General features: G+C 41.5%; 1 protein-coding gene across 4 annotated transcripts in view; it reads left to right on the top strand.

Annotated features, from left to right (window-relative positions):
- Mapk10 (mitogen-activated protein kinase 10) overlaps positions 1–14,649 on the top strand; it is a 313,083-nt gene that overhangs the window by 196,899 nt on the left and 101,535 nt on the right. The window lies entirely within an intron of this gene.

Below are 14,649 nucleotides of genomic sequence, written 5' to 3'. Positions count from 1 at the left end.
TTAATAAAAGCCACACTTGGATCATTTGTCCCTGATTCCTTCTCCATTTTTAGGGAAATACCATACCATGTTTTCTTGCACAGGGAAAGGATTGTTTTTGAACTACCAAAAATAAATTATGAACCTCAGTGTTTATATACGAATTTCTAGACAGTTGTCAGGTTTGGAAACGTGTGTGTGTGTGTGTGTGTGTGTGTGTGTGTGTGTGTGTGTGTGTGTGTGTGATTTATATGCACATACCCTTACACAACGAGGAAAGCTTATCTTTGATCTTGATGCTATATGCAGATTAGAGATCTAGGCAGCACTCTTCTCTCCCAGAGCTGAGCAGGGACCCTGAGCCACAGCTGCTTCACTGCTCTGTGCTGCTAAGCAACAATGCGTGGTTGATTAGATGCAGTAAATGCATCTTTGGCTTAGGATATTTTCAACTTGTGATAGTTTTATTGAAATCCAACCCCACTCTGAATTGCTAAGCATCTGTTTCCTAAGAGGACAAAGGGAACATTTCTGTACTACAGTCCATGAGGATGGAAAGGGATTGGCTTTGGACGTCATTGACTTTGAAATGTAAATTTTTTTCTTGTTGGAAGTATTTCTATTTATTTCTTAATTTCTAAGACTTGTTCTCCAACTACTGTGCCAGTTTCCAGCAAAGCAACAATGGAGATAATACACTAGTTTATTTTGGTTCATAGTATTTTTAAAAATACTTGTGCATATATGCATGTGTGTGTGCATGCATATATGCCCGTGTATTTGTGTCTGTGTGGTATATGTGTTTATGTGTATGCAAGTATATGTATGTGTATGTGTATGTGTATGTGTATGTGTATGTGTATGTGTATGTGTATGTGTATGTGTATATGTATATGTATGTCTGGGGTGGATGTTAAATGTATTCTCAATTGCTCTTCATCTTATTTTTTGAGACACAGTCTCCCACTGAAAAGATAATTCACCAATTTGCTTGGCCACTAATCTCCATGGACTGCCAGTTTCTCGGTGCATACCCATTCCAGTGCCCGTGTTATAGGAGCAGTTCCACAACTGCTCTTCTACCTGGATGCTGGGGATCTGAATTCACCTCTCTGCTGGCTGAGCCTCCCTGTCAGTCTTCTGCTCCAGTTTGAGGTGTTGCTGCCCACGATGAGTTGGCTGCGTTGCTTTGTAGCTTCGGTGGCTTACCATGATAGGGAGATACAGGAGCATGTGAGCATGTTTTCCCATCTTCATTGAAGATGCACATGCAGTTATCTAAAGCTTCCTGCTAGGCCAGCAGTGCCACAGGCTGATACTGTGCCTTTACTGCATAAGCAGTAGAGAGATGCTACCCATATTTTAACTACTAGGATCCGGATCCCTTTACTCAGAGAGCACTTAACATAACAGAGACATTATAATGCCCATCTTTTTATATATCATAATCATATGTATTTACATTAGCATTGTAACATCCCAGCCTTATTGAATAGTAATAATCTCTCTATATTTCAACAATCTCGTGAAATTGCTATTCAGAAACACTTTAAAATAACCATTGTGATATAAGACATTCTTGGTTTTAAGAGTCCTCTAACTGGATCTGAGATCTTTTAACATTTAATGAAATCTATACAAATGTTCACGCGCTGCAGCTCTATAGATGATGTGTGCTCTGTGAACGTAAACTAAAACTATCACTTGAATCACACCAGAAAAGAAGTAGGTAATTTGATGTCTCTTTGACGAAATATTGATAACCCCTATTGTATTTACTCACAATATCTATTAATAATGTCGTTTGGCATGATAATGCAATATAGTTAACGTTTCCTCATAGTTTCACTAACAGTCTTACCATTTACTATCTCCTTTTGCTTATTTTACCTGGTTAACCAAAAAGCACACTAGGGAGAAGAACTCTTAGGTTTGTAAACATTTTTGTTTGTTTGTTTGTTGTTTGCACATGTGACGTAATCCACTGCTGAAGAGCTAGAAGAATGTGCATGAATTAGACACAGATAGGAAGCCATTCTTTACTTTTTGTCTTGTGTGTATTTCCTTTTCTGTCTCGAGTTCTTCCTTGAAGTCAGTCAGGCTCCTCTTCACTGCCATTCTATACACTTTAGCAAGCATTTATTTCACATTTCACACCTACTGTGTGTTCCAGGTGCCAGGCTGGGTGCTGGAGCTATAGTAATAAGCCAGAATTCTCACTCCATGCATAGCTTTCTCCTAGAGATAGGGTCTGCTTCTGGATACCTAGGAGATAGGACCCGGCTTGCGATGTTGGATGCAAAGAGCATGTCTGAACTCTCTACCTTCCCTTTGAGTCAGAGTTGCTGTGTTGTTCTGGGAAACAGGCGACCATTTCACAGAGATCTGGGGATCTTTATAGCGATATCTTTCCTCACTTGCCCAAAGCCGTGGCTTTTCCATCTCCTTTCATAACAAGAAGAAACATTGTGTAGAGAGCAATGGGCAAGCTCTCCTACACACTCCTATTTCATTTTGCTTTCGTTCATTGTCCTGACTCAGGTCTGGCTCCAGGGAGACCTGGGAAAGTTCAGTCTACTGAATCTTAAGAGCCTCTAAAGCTCAGTTTCCAGGAACTGCCAGCAGGGACGAGATGGATCTTGGTTCATCAGCCCCCGACATAGTCTTGAGTTTCTGAATCTGATGTCCGATCTTTGTTCTCAATGATCTGACATTGACTTTGGGGCCTTATTTTCCATCAATGGGGATTTCATTTCTTGATACTGGTACACCGAGCTCCCGGCAGCTGCACTATGTGGATTACGGACAATGAATTCTCAACAATGGCACAACGAAACATCAGGCCTGTGACGAATGAATGGGCTAACTTTCTAGACTAAAGCTGTCTCCTCACATGTCTCTTCCCTCTGCTTCCTCAAGACGGATGGCAGTGAATGGGACCCTGACAAAGCCTTCATCAGATGAATGAATGGCAAATGAATCCTCGAGCAGGTTAATGGATGGCTCTGGGGGCCTCTTCTGATTTGAAACACACTCATTTCTTTCTGAATGTGCCTTCTTCACTCTTTGACTTCCAAAGCTTGTCTTTTAATAAGGTTCTACTTTCATTGCTGAGGGAAACTCAAAAACACAGAGATTAAAATCATATTTATGAAATAGGTACTAACATTTACACAAAATTGCTCAGTCCCAGCCATATAGAATGAAATCTTTTTGTTTGTTTGTTTTATCCCATGCATGGAATAGATATTACTGCTGATTTCAAGTCTTGATTATTTTAAATTTTTTGACTCCATGAATTATTGTGAGACAAGAGGACCAAGGAGAGCCCTTCTGACCTGACTCTTAATGACTTTAGGGCACTCATTGCTCTTTGCTTTGTTCCATCTTAAAACAATTTGCTAATGTGACTAAGTTAGCAGGACTCTGGGTCTCCTGTTAGTAGATCTTCAGATTTTTCTAGAGGAATAGTTCAAAACCTTTAATCTTTGTTCATGTCAGAAACCATAATCGATTTAGAATCATGGAAAGAAGTATTGATGATGGAGCAGAGCTGGGTGAATACATTCACTGCGAGGACTTCCTGTCCTAAGGCACAATTTACAGTGATATCAATGAGTTCAGCATTTGTTAAGCATCCCCCACCCCAACAGATGGAGACTGACTCCTTTCTAGTCTGCCACTGTGACCGAGGTAATGTGATAGTTAGTTCCCAGATTGAGTGTAGGCTCCATCTTATCACACTAAGACATCCGCATGTCGTCTTTGAAGAACTGAGCCCCAATCTCATCTGAGGGTCACAAACTGGGGTGGCTGCTGATAACAGTCCTGGTTGTCAGCCAGCAAGGAAATTCAGATCTTCATCTTAGAACCACAGGAAATGGAAATCTGCTGCCTATATGAACTTAAGCTGTACAACATCCCTTCAGCCTGTGAACACCCTGATCCAGCTAGTGGTGCATAGATTGTTGACCCATGAAAAGCCGTGGTATGCTGGATACTTTTATGTCAACTTCACATGAGCCAAAGTCATCTGAGGGGAGGGAACCTCAATTAAGAAAATGCCTCTGTAAGATTGGGCTGCATGCAAGCCTGTAGGTCATTTTCTTAATTATTGGTTGATGGAAGAAGGCCTAGCTCGTTGTGAGTGGCTCCATCCTTGGGCTGGTGGTCTGGTTTCTGTAAGAAAGCAGGCTGAACAAGCCATGGGAAGCAAGTCAGTAAGGCACCACTGCATGGGCCCTGTATCAGCTCCTGCCTCCAGCTTCCTGCCCTGCTTGAGACCCTGCCTTCACTGCTTTTGATGATGGACTCTTCCCAAGTTGTACTTGCTCATGATGTTCATCACAGCCATAGAACTCCTACCTGTGGTAAATGACATCTATTACTTAAATCACTGTTTGTGACTCTTGGTTCCCAGCATGAACAATGGAGTCCAGCCTTCTCTTTTATCTGCCTCAGACTTTGGTTTCCTCTTTCAGTATGTGAGAATCTGGGAAGGATGATGTCTAGGAAACATGTCAGAGAGCGGTATTTCAGTGACTCGGGAGCTTAAACAGATTTATGTCTGATAGACACTGTGCCATTGATTTGTTAGTAGAATTATGTTTTGCAATGTTAATCTTTGCTGCAAGTGAGAAGTATAATACTTACTGTGATGGTTTGTATGTGCTCTGCCCAAGGAGTGGCACTATTAGAAGGTGTGGTCCTGTTGGAGTAGGTATGGCCTTGTTGAAGTAGTTGTGTCATTGTAGGCATTGGCTTTCAGACCCTCCTCCTAGCTGCCTGGAAGTCAGTATTCTGCTAGCAGCCTTCAGATGAAGATGTAGAACTCTCAGCTCCTCCTGCACCATGCCTGCCTGAATGCTGTCATGCTTCCATGATGATAATGGACTGGACCTCTGAACCTGAACCTGGACCTCTGAAGCCAGCCCCAATTAAATGTTGTCCTTATAAGAGTTGCCTTGGTCATGGTGTCTGTTCATAGCACTAAAACCCTATGATACTTAAACCTTCCTTAAATGCATACCATATTATCTGCCATCCTTAAATATATATCATATTATTTGCCATATAAACTGGGGAGTCCACGTTTTAACATTGATCACTGAGATAAAAGTAAGCCTTTTACCAACAGAATTTTCCAGAAAGGATTCCACATCTTGTTTTATACCTCTCCCAACAATTAAGGTGCCTTTCCTCAGAGTGGAATAGTATTCTAATGAAATATTATTACTTTTATTATTACAATTATACATCGGAGTCTATCTCTCTGTTGGTTATAAATACTTAGATGAGAATGATAGAATGCACAGGGTGAAAAGCAGACTATTTAGTGGATAACGTAGGTAACAACTCACAGCATCCTCAGCAGTTTCTAATGAAAACACGGTATCTTCGCATCATGGGAGTATAGGACTATGGAATCTGACATTCAGCATGTGGAGATTTCAGCTTAGCCTCTGCAGTTCATTAGAAATGGGGCCTGAAATCCCCTGAGCTTCACAGCTCTTCTTTGTAAAGTGAGACTAATCATGTCAACACTACTGGGCAAGCAAGATTGTGTGCAGATTAAACTTTATAATGTAATCAAACTATGATGTGTGGCATACTTGATACTCATTAAAAAGTGACTATTCCTTTTTAAGCCATAGCAACACAAGGACAGACAGACAGACAGACACACACACACACACACACACACACACACGCACTCACACATGGAGACAATAAGGAACTAGTGTTACCACTCTGATTTAGAGAGAAGGTTGGTCTCTGATCTAATCATGACATTTCTTTCATCTTTCTAAATACAAATAGTGCTCATTCATTTTTCATAATATCACTTTTATATCATGATATTTTCATCCACCTTGAGCTTATAAGGTTGTTCAACATGCAATTTAGAAACGTGTGGTCTCTATCAGTAAATGCTATACAGCTTAGTTTGCACTTACTGTGAACTATTTAGGTCTACTCCCTGGCTGTCCAAGAGTGGCTTCTTTTCCTGATTGGGAGCTGTTAGCTTAAAGCAAATTATGACTAGTATTCTCTGCTATAACAAGAGAAAATACCATTTTTTAAACTTATTTTTTAAGATTTATTGTTAATTTGAAATGTGTGCTTGTGTGTGTGTGTGTGTGTGTGTGTGTGTGTATGTGTGTGTGTGTGTGTGTGTACATGTGATTGCTGTTGCCCTCAGACCAGAAGATGGAGTGGATGCCCTGGAGTTAGAGCTATGGGTGGTTGTGAGCCACCTAATGTGTATTGTTAAGAACCAAACTCAATCCTTTGTCGGGGGCTTTATGCACTTAATTGTAGCCATTTCTTCAGCCCCTTAAATGTCTTTTGATAAGACAGGGCAGCTATGAAGGATATTGACACTGTAAACAGAATCTGCCTACCTTGGGCAGGTGTAGTATTTTTCTCAGTCAGCAAGTAACTGGATCCCTATGCCTGAGGTGTTGCTGTATTCTTAGAGCCTTGCATTCACCATGAGATTATCATCTGATAATATTTGCAAGACACCAGGGTCATCTTTTGGGAAATGGCATCCTTTCGGGATGATTTCACAATGGATTAACCATGTGCAGAGTGGCTTGGCTGTAGCAAGAGTTGTGGAACAAAGCCTGAACCTGACACACAGAAGCTGTGTGAATTTGGACAAGTTAATTTCCTCACGGCTCAGTTTCCACAGGTGTATGTGAGGGTCTGGATAAATTAGCAAAGGCCTTAGCTAAAAGCTTAGTCTTGATTTTCAGACAGTTTTCTATTTACAAAAAATCTGCAGCCTGCTTATTTTTTTTTCCATTTTTGAAAATTGCTGCTGACACACACAGTGCTCTCAGCATTCTGCAGCGATTAGAATGCAGCTGGCAGGATGCGGAGCTTGGAGCTCGGAAAGTAATTACCAAGACTCCAGCAGCCAGTGGGCATGCGTGTATGTGCATGTATGTGTGTGTAGTGTGTATGTGTGTGTGTGTATAGTGTGTATGTGTATGTGCCTGTGTGTGAGTAGTGTGTATTGTGTGTGCATGTGTGTGTGAACTGTGTATGTGTGTGTGTGCACGTGTGTGTAGTGTGTATGTGTGTGTGCATTTGCATGCATGTATGTGCCTGTGTGTGTAGTATGTATGTGTGTGTGCATGTGTGTGTGCATGTGTGTGTGCATGTGTGTGTAGTGTATATGTGTGTGTGCATTTGCATGCATGTATGTGCCTGTGTGTGTAGTATGTATGTGTGTGTGCATGTGTGTGTAGTGTGTATGTGTGTGTGCATTTGCATGCATGTATGTGCCTGTGTGTATAGTATGTATGTGTGTGTGTGTAGTGTGTATAGTGTGTATGTATGTGTGTGTGCATTTGCATGCATGTATGTGCCTGTACATGTATGTGTGTAGTGTGTATGTGTGTGTGTGCATGTGTGTAGTGTGTATGTGTGTATAGTATGTATCTGTGTGTGCATTTGCATGCATGTATGTGCCTGTATATGTATGTGTATAGTGTGTATGTGTGTGTGTGCATGTGTGTAGTGTGTATGTGTGTATAGTATGTATCTGTATGTGCATTTGCATGGATGCATGTGCGTGTGTGTAGTGTGTGTAAGTGTGTATGTGTGCATGCTCTTTTATTGTGTAGGTGTGTATGTGCAAAGTGCCAACCACATGAATCAGAATGTGCACATCACTTTAATTTCATTTGAATCATGAGAAAAATATAGAATTATTGCCAGCAAAGCAACAGTTTTCCATCACCTGACTTTCATTTCTTTGGAAAATCTGAGACACTTACATACTATCAGCAGCTTGCATACCAAAGAGAAGTAGAGACGGGAAATTTGTGTATGTTTGTGGTGAAGTGGCGTTTGCAAGGTGATGGAGGGAGGCATGGGACGTTTAGAGCAGTTACACAAGATTTGGTGGTTAATTGACATTAACCAAGGTTTGAATTAGAAATTTTACACATAAATCTCAAAATGGATGTGATAGAGCACTTTTCCTCCGGGACTTGACGCTTGCTCCTGACTGGTCAGATGTGTCAGCTACAAACACATACCCAGAAGAACATGTTTTCCTTTCTCTTGAAAACATGCCAAGGAGAGGATGCTGCTGGGAACAGATGCAGAGACGGTCAGTTTAGAGAGAGGCTACCTCACCAGGGAGACGGGAGACACTGTCAAATATTTGAAGTCACAAGTGTCAATAGGTGAGCGAACTGAGGCTGTACAGAATAGCCTCGGGATTAGCAGCAGAGGAGAGAGTTCATCACTTAGAACTGCATCCGTGGCTGCCTTCCTATGAGTCAGACTGGCCTGGGTGAATGTTTCGGAGGTTATTGGGTTTTTCCTGGAATGTCTTCATTGGGTAGTTTCTTAAAATTTTAAGTTTTCATCTAACTCTGTGATTCTGTGGACTTTTGCTTGTTAGACTAGTGAGCAGTACTTTCCATCCGAGGAGTTGCCGGAGGGTGTGTGACTGAGTGTTGTATGGAGCTGTGGAGGGGGACATCATTCAACTTAGTGCCACACTGCGAACAGTGACTGGGCTGGGCTAGAGCCTGGGTAGGTCATCAGGATCAACACCAACGTGTGACAGCAGGGACTCGGCTGGCTCCCTCCACACATGGAATGCCTACAAAGAGAGTTCCTTACCTTTTAGATTCTCCTCTGAGCACCAGTCAGATCATATATATATATATATATATATATATATATATATATATATATATATATATATATTTGGCTATAAGTCATAGACTGCAAATGGCTTTAGCTATGGGTACATAAAAATAGTGTCACAGGTGGGAGATTTTATATTTTATTTCAATAGGAAATTTTATATTTTAATGGAATTATAAACTTATAAAAGTTTTAGAGACTCCTCTTTAAAGACAAATAAGAAAACCCCCTAAAATTTAATTGTGGTTGATCAAAACTTTTGTTATTTATAGTTTAGAAAACAACTTTCACTTCTGAGGTTGTTACATATTATATACATACACATGCACATATACATATAAATGCACATACAAACACACATGCACATGTCCATGCAAATACATATGCACATGCATGAACATGCTCACACACACATATAAAACAATTCAAGAAAGCCTTTTTTGAAGACATTAGAATTAGATTTTGTTGAGGTTTGGTCTTGTGCTTGTATTATAATGCTATATACTGGCCCCCAAGTCCTGGTTGCCCGCAGGGACTAGAGAATCTGCATGTATACAAGGGATACTATGTAGCTTTGCTCCACCAAGTTATCCCTGATTAGTGAATGAAGATACCGACAGCCAATAGCTGGACAGAGGACAGATAGGAAGGGTTTTGGTTCTTGGACTTGGTCTGAAGAGTGTGTGTGTGTGTGTGTGTGAGAGAGAGAGAGAGAGAGAGACAGAGACAGAGACAGAGACAGAGACAGAGACAGAGAGACAGACAGACAGACAGACAGAGAGACAGAGACAGAGAGAGGGAGAGAGAGACAGAGAGAGACAGAGGGAGAGACAGAAACAGACAGAGAGAAGAAACAGCATGGGGTAGGTGAATTTTGGAAACATGGCCATGAGGACTGGCCAATTGCAGTTAAGAGCAGCCCAGATATAACATAACAAATTATAATTTGAGGTTATTGATGGGGAAGTAGATTCTAATAGTTTAGAGGGTAGATATCTGCCTAGTTCTAGTGTTGATTATGACTTATTATGAATATAAGAGTTTTGTGTCTTTTGTCTGGGAACTGAATGATAAAAGATAAGGTAGAACCCCCCGACTGAGATTAGATAATCAATGTAAGATTTCAGGATGCTATTCTATTCACTTGAGTCTATTTGATGATCCCATGCAGAGCTCATACATCTCAGTGAATTTCACTGACTGATTTACTCATATGACACCTTCGTTGCTAGGGCAGCATTTGTCTTCCAAGTGCAGGCAGAGTAGGAATCAGCTAAATTTGGGATTAAATTCCAGGTTAATGTTTATTGAGTTCATTCATTGGTGGTTTCTGATCTAATGCATAAGATGCCTTGTATCATGATTGCTTGTTTCCCAAGTTGGTATTTTGAAGCCCCAGCTTCATAATTTAAATGTGGTACTTGAATAGTGCCTGTCAGCATTCATGGAAAATGCTTTTTGCCTTGTCTCATAAATAACAACTTCAAGATATTTAGTGTCAGATAGAACACTCTCCACCATTAACATTCCGCGTTACTCACTGACCTATAAACAAGATTCATGTAGGAATTGTTGACTAATTGCATCTTTGGCACCACAGTCTGCCAGTAATTTGATCATAAACTCATGGGACCTTTTTCTCCTACCTTGAAACTTCAATAAAACTGTATGTTGTGATAGAAACAGAGAGAAAATTATAGTTCTTATTTGGAAAGATACAGTGGTTAGTCCAGCTGCCGAGATAAATCCCTACTAAGCAGGCTTTCCCTGACTAGGCTTTGGACAGCCGACGAACTGTTTGATGGGGCAGTTCGGGTCCTATTAAATCCCCAAATTCAATCTCACCTACAGTGATCTTTCCTCATGTCGCCTCTTGTTGTCTACCCTTCTCTGTGATTCTTTCCGTATGCCCGTGAGCTAGATAATAAAACAAAAGCAAGCAAAATACCCATAAGGTCTTATGTATGGACGTCTGTTATTTAAAAAAATGAAGTTCATTTATCTCAGTTCCTTTACATTTTTGTTCCTATGAGCGATGCACTCTGTGGGAGGTGATGCCTCATGTTCACGGTCCTGTGACCTCACAACCATCTACTGTATACAATCTACTATGGTTTCTTTTTGTTTTCTTGGAAAAAAATCACATTATGATCTTCCATGTCTAGACTTCCATTGTCATTTTGTCTTTCTTCCCAGCAAAACTCAAATGCTGGTAAAACCCATTTCCTCATGTGAGGCACAATGGTGCCACTCCAGTGTCCCCAGCCACCTGGGAAGTCCAGGCAGGAGGTCACAAGTTAGAGTCAGCCTGGGCAAGCAAATCTCTTTGGATGGTAAATCCACTGGGATGGCTGAAGGAGGCTGGAGAGAGAGTTCATGGTCACTAATAGCACAGCACCAACCGGAGAGCATACCAACCAGAGAGCGCAGTAGTGCCACTGCTCCAGAGCTCTGCTCCTTTTACATTTCTGAGCATCCTATGGTGACAGCTTCATTCCTTCACATCTCCACTCAAAAGTATCAACACTCGTTCTCCATGCCATCTCACTCTGATTTTTATTTCACCATAAAAATAAAAGCTACAACGAAGGAATGGCCACAGAACTCTCCACAGATATATCTCCCGGGTGCTGCCACTGACACCTTTCAATCTCCTTTTCTGCTGGTGTGGTACCGTGCATTTCCCACGTATGCAGCCATGGACTTGTAGCTCTGCCCACTTCAGCATGCACCACAAGTAGATTTCTCTAGTAATCATAATATCCCTTTAGCATCCTCCATACTTTCTTAAAACTAGTATTTTTCTCCCATCTTTTATCCCATCGAATAACTTCAATGTAGGTTTTTGTAAAGAAGATTTTATTTATTTTAATGTATTGTGTATAAATATATATTTAATATATGTAGTAATATAAATATGACAAGTACACTGTAGCTTTCTTCAGACACACCGGAACGGGGCATCAAATCCTATTACAGATGGTTGTGAGCCATCATGTGGTTGCTAGGAAATGAACTCAGGACCTCTGGAAGAGCAGTCACTGCTCTTAACCACTGAGCCATCTCTCCAGCCCCAATGTAGGTTTTATTTATCTATCGTGCATTCCTCAAAATGATACAGTTTTGTGAACACAAAATTAGCTTGTAGTTTTGTATTTAGTGGGCTGTCCTGGTGGGAGCATGGAAGAGAGTGCTGAGGGCAATTTGAACTCTGGGACCCCAGAAGGGAAGTGTATTAGTGAGTATCGACTCTGTAGTGCGGTCACTAGGAGTCACTCTTATGAAGATCTATAATGCAAAGAAGCAAGCTGCACAAAGCTTTGCTTTTCAAATCCCAACACATTGATTGGTTACTAAGTTTCCTGAAGGCAGTGCCCACATTCATTTTGGTCAAGGCCATAAGATAATGCTTGGAATATAGTTGGCACTAAATAAATGTTTAGCACGTAGACTAGTGGCTGAAATACAGAAGGTAAATCTCAAGAAGAAGGGAAGAAGGAGTGATGGAGCTGAGTGCAGTGTGCAAGGAGATAACCCGTTTAAAGAAAGCTTGATTTTAAATGGGATAAAGGGGGTGGTGACCTCGGGGCAAGAGCCCACCCAGGGAAGCTTCTAAGTAGCCATTTCATGAAGCTAGCAAGGTGAAACCTGGGTTGCCATGGGAACACAAAGATGTTAGAGATGCCAGAGTCATGGGATCCCTGCCAAGAGATGTGGAACCAGTCCAAGAGAAGTGTGTTACAGTCAACACAGCTGAAAGGAATGGGAGATCTGAAGAGCGCTTTAATATCAGACATGGAGATAGAGCTTGTAGTTTGCCCTGCTGGTTTTCAGACGTGCTTCCTCCCTATAGTCCCTTTCCTCTGCTTTAGAATGGTAATGTGTATTTTGTGCCATTATATGTTGGAAGTCTGTGGTCTGCTCTTGGATCGGATTGGTGGATTGGGGTTAAAGATCGCCATGAATCTTAGAAGAAACCTTGAACCTTTAAACAACGTTGATAGACCATGGGGAACTTTCAAAGTTGGACTGAATGCATTTTTACGCTATGATGTGGCTACAGGTCTATGGGGACCAGGGAATAGAATGTGATGGTTTGGATAAGAATGGTGCCCACTGGCTCAGTGACAAAGACAAGGCATATTCATAGAGTTCTGAGAACTAGGAATGGACTCTCCTTTACTTCTGGGAATATTTCAACCTTCAGTCTACTCAGTTAACATTTATAATTTTTTAGTGCCCAGTATATTCCAGACATCATCTTACGGCCTTAATGTAAAACAGAGCAACAGGATGTGTCTGTTGCCCTAACAGGATGTGATAATAAAGCAATGTACTGGGACTTGAAAAACTAAGCAGATTTCATCCTTCTGACACCCTCCTGGGGTGCATTTTCTTCGTTATGTGTGCTGTGTTACTCAGGACACTTCCCTTACAGGTGCCTTGAAGAGAACACGTGGGGCTTTCAGTTTCAGAGTAACTGGGTGGGCCTAGTTACTTAGTTACTTAGATCAACCAAGACCAAGTGTTTGTTCAATGCTCAGCTAAAGACAGAACGTCCATCTCATCTTCCTCCCCCAAGGCTCAGCAAAAGGGTGCTGACAGAATGTAAGAGCCTGAGATTTAAACGCCTCAGGGTGAAAGAGCATCTTCTGGACACAACAGGACGATCATACTCATGCATCCTCAGCCGCTGGGTTTGCTGGCACAAGATCTGCAACAAGGTTATCCTTGTCACCATTCCAGCATGGACCAGGCAGGGGTTCCTGACCTCCTACACACACTAGCAGAGGAGTTATTGACACTGGATGGAGGTAGAGCCAGTTTTAAGGATGTGGCCCCTGGTGGGTCAGCTGCTCCAACTGTGTATGGGCAGCAAATCTTGGACTTGATGGGTTATTTAAAAATTAATAATTAAAAGGAGGACATGAAGTTGGGTGGAGTGTAGGAAGATGGATCTGGCAAAAGTTAGGAAGAAGAGTAGGGGGGGAATGTGGCCTATCTGCACTCTCAAAGGATGATAGTCTCAGAGAATTAATAAGAAGTATATTTTCGACTCCTCCACTGCTGGTGGAATTGCAAGGTGGTACGACCACTCTGGAAGTCAGTCTGGAGGTTCCTCAGAAAATTGGACACAATACTACTGGAAGATCCAGCAATACCACTCCTGGGCATATACCCAGAAGAAGTTCCAACTGGTAATAAGAACACATGCTCCAGTATGTTCATAGCAGCGTTATTTATAATAGCCAGAAGCTGGAAAGAACCCAGATGTCCCTCAACAGAAGAATGGATACAGAAAATGTGGTACATTTACACAATGGAGTACTACTCAGCTATTAAAAACAATGGATTTATGAAATTCTTGGATGTATCTGGAAGATATCATCCTTAGTGAGGTAACCCAATCACAAAAGAAGTCATTAGATATGCACTCACTGATAAGTGGATATTAGCCCAGAAACATAGAACACCCAAGATACAATTTGCAAAACACAAGAAAATCAAGAAGAGGGAAGACCAATGGGTGGATACTTCATTTCTCCTTAGAATAGGGAACAAAATACCCATTAAAGGAGTTACAGAGACAAAGTTTGGAGCTAAGACGAAAGGATGGACTATCCAGAGACTACCCCACCCGGGGATCCATCCCATAATAAACCCAGACACTATTGCATATGCCATAAAGATTTTGCTGAAGGGACCCTGTTATAGCTGTCTCGTATGAGGCTATGCCAGTGTCTGGCAAATACAGAAGTGGAGGCTCATAGTCATCTATAAGATGGAACACAGGGCCCCCAATGGAGAAGCTAGAGAAAGTACCCAAGGAGCTGAAGGGGTCTGCAACCCTATAGGTGGAACAACAATATGAACTAACCAGTACTCCCAGAGCTTGTGTCTCTAGCTGCATATGTAGCAGAAGATAGTCGGCCATCACTGGGAAGAGAGGCCCCTTGGTATTGCAAACTTTATATGCCCCAGTACAGGGGAATG

This window comes from Mus caroli, unplaced genomic scaffold, assembly GCF_978045245.1.
Source record: "Mus caroli unplaced genomic scaffold, Mus_caroli_1 scaffold_4, whole genome shotgun sequence".
In the NCBI taxonomy this organism is placed as follows: domain Eukaryota; kingdom Metazoa; phylum Chordata; class Mammalia; order Rodentia; family Muridae; genus Mus; species Mus caroli.
The sequence above is the reverse complement of the archived record's forward strand: the minus strand, read 5'-3'. Positions and strand labels throughout refer to the sequence as shown.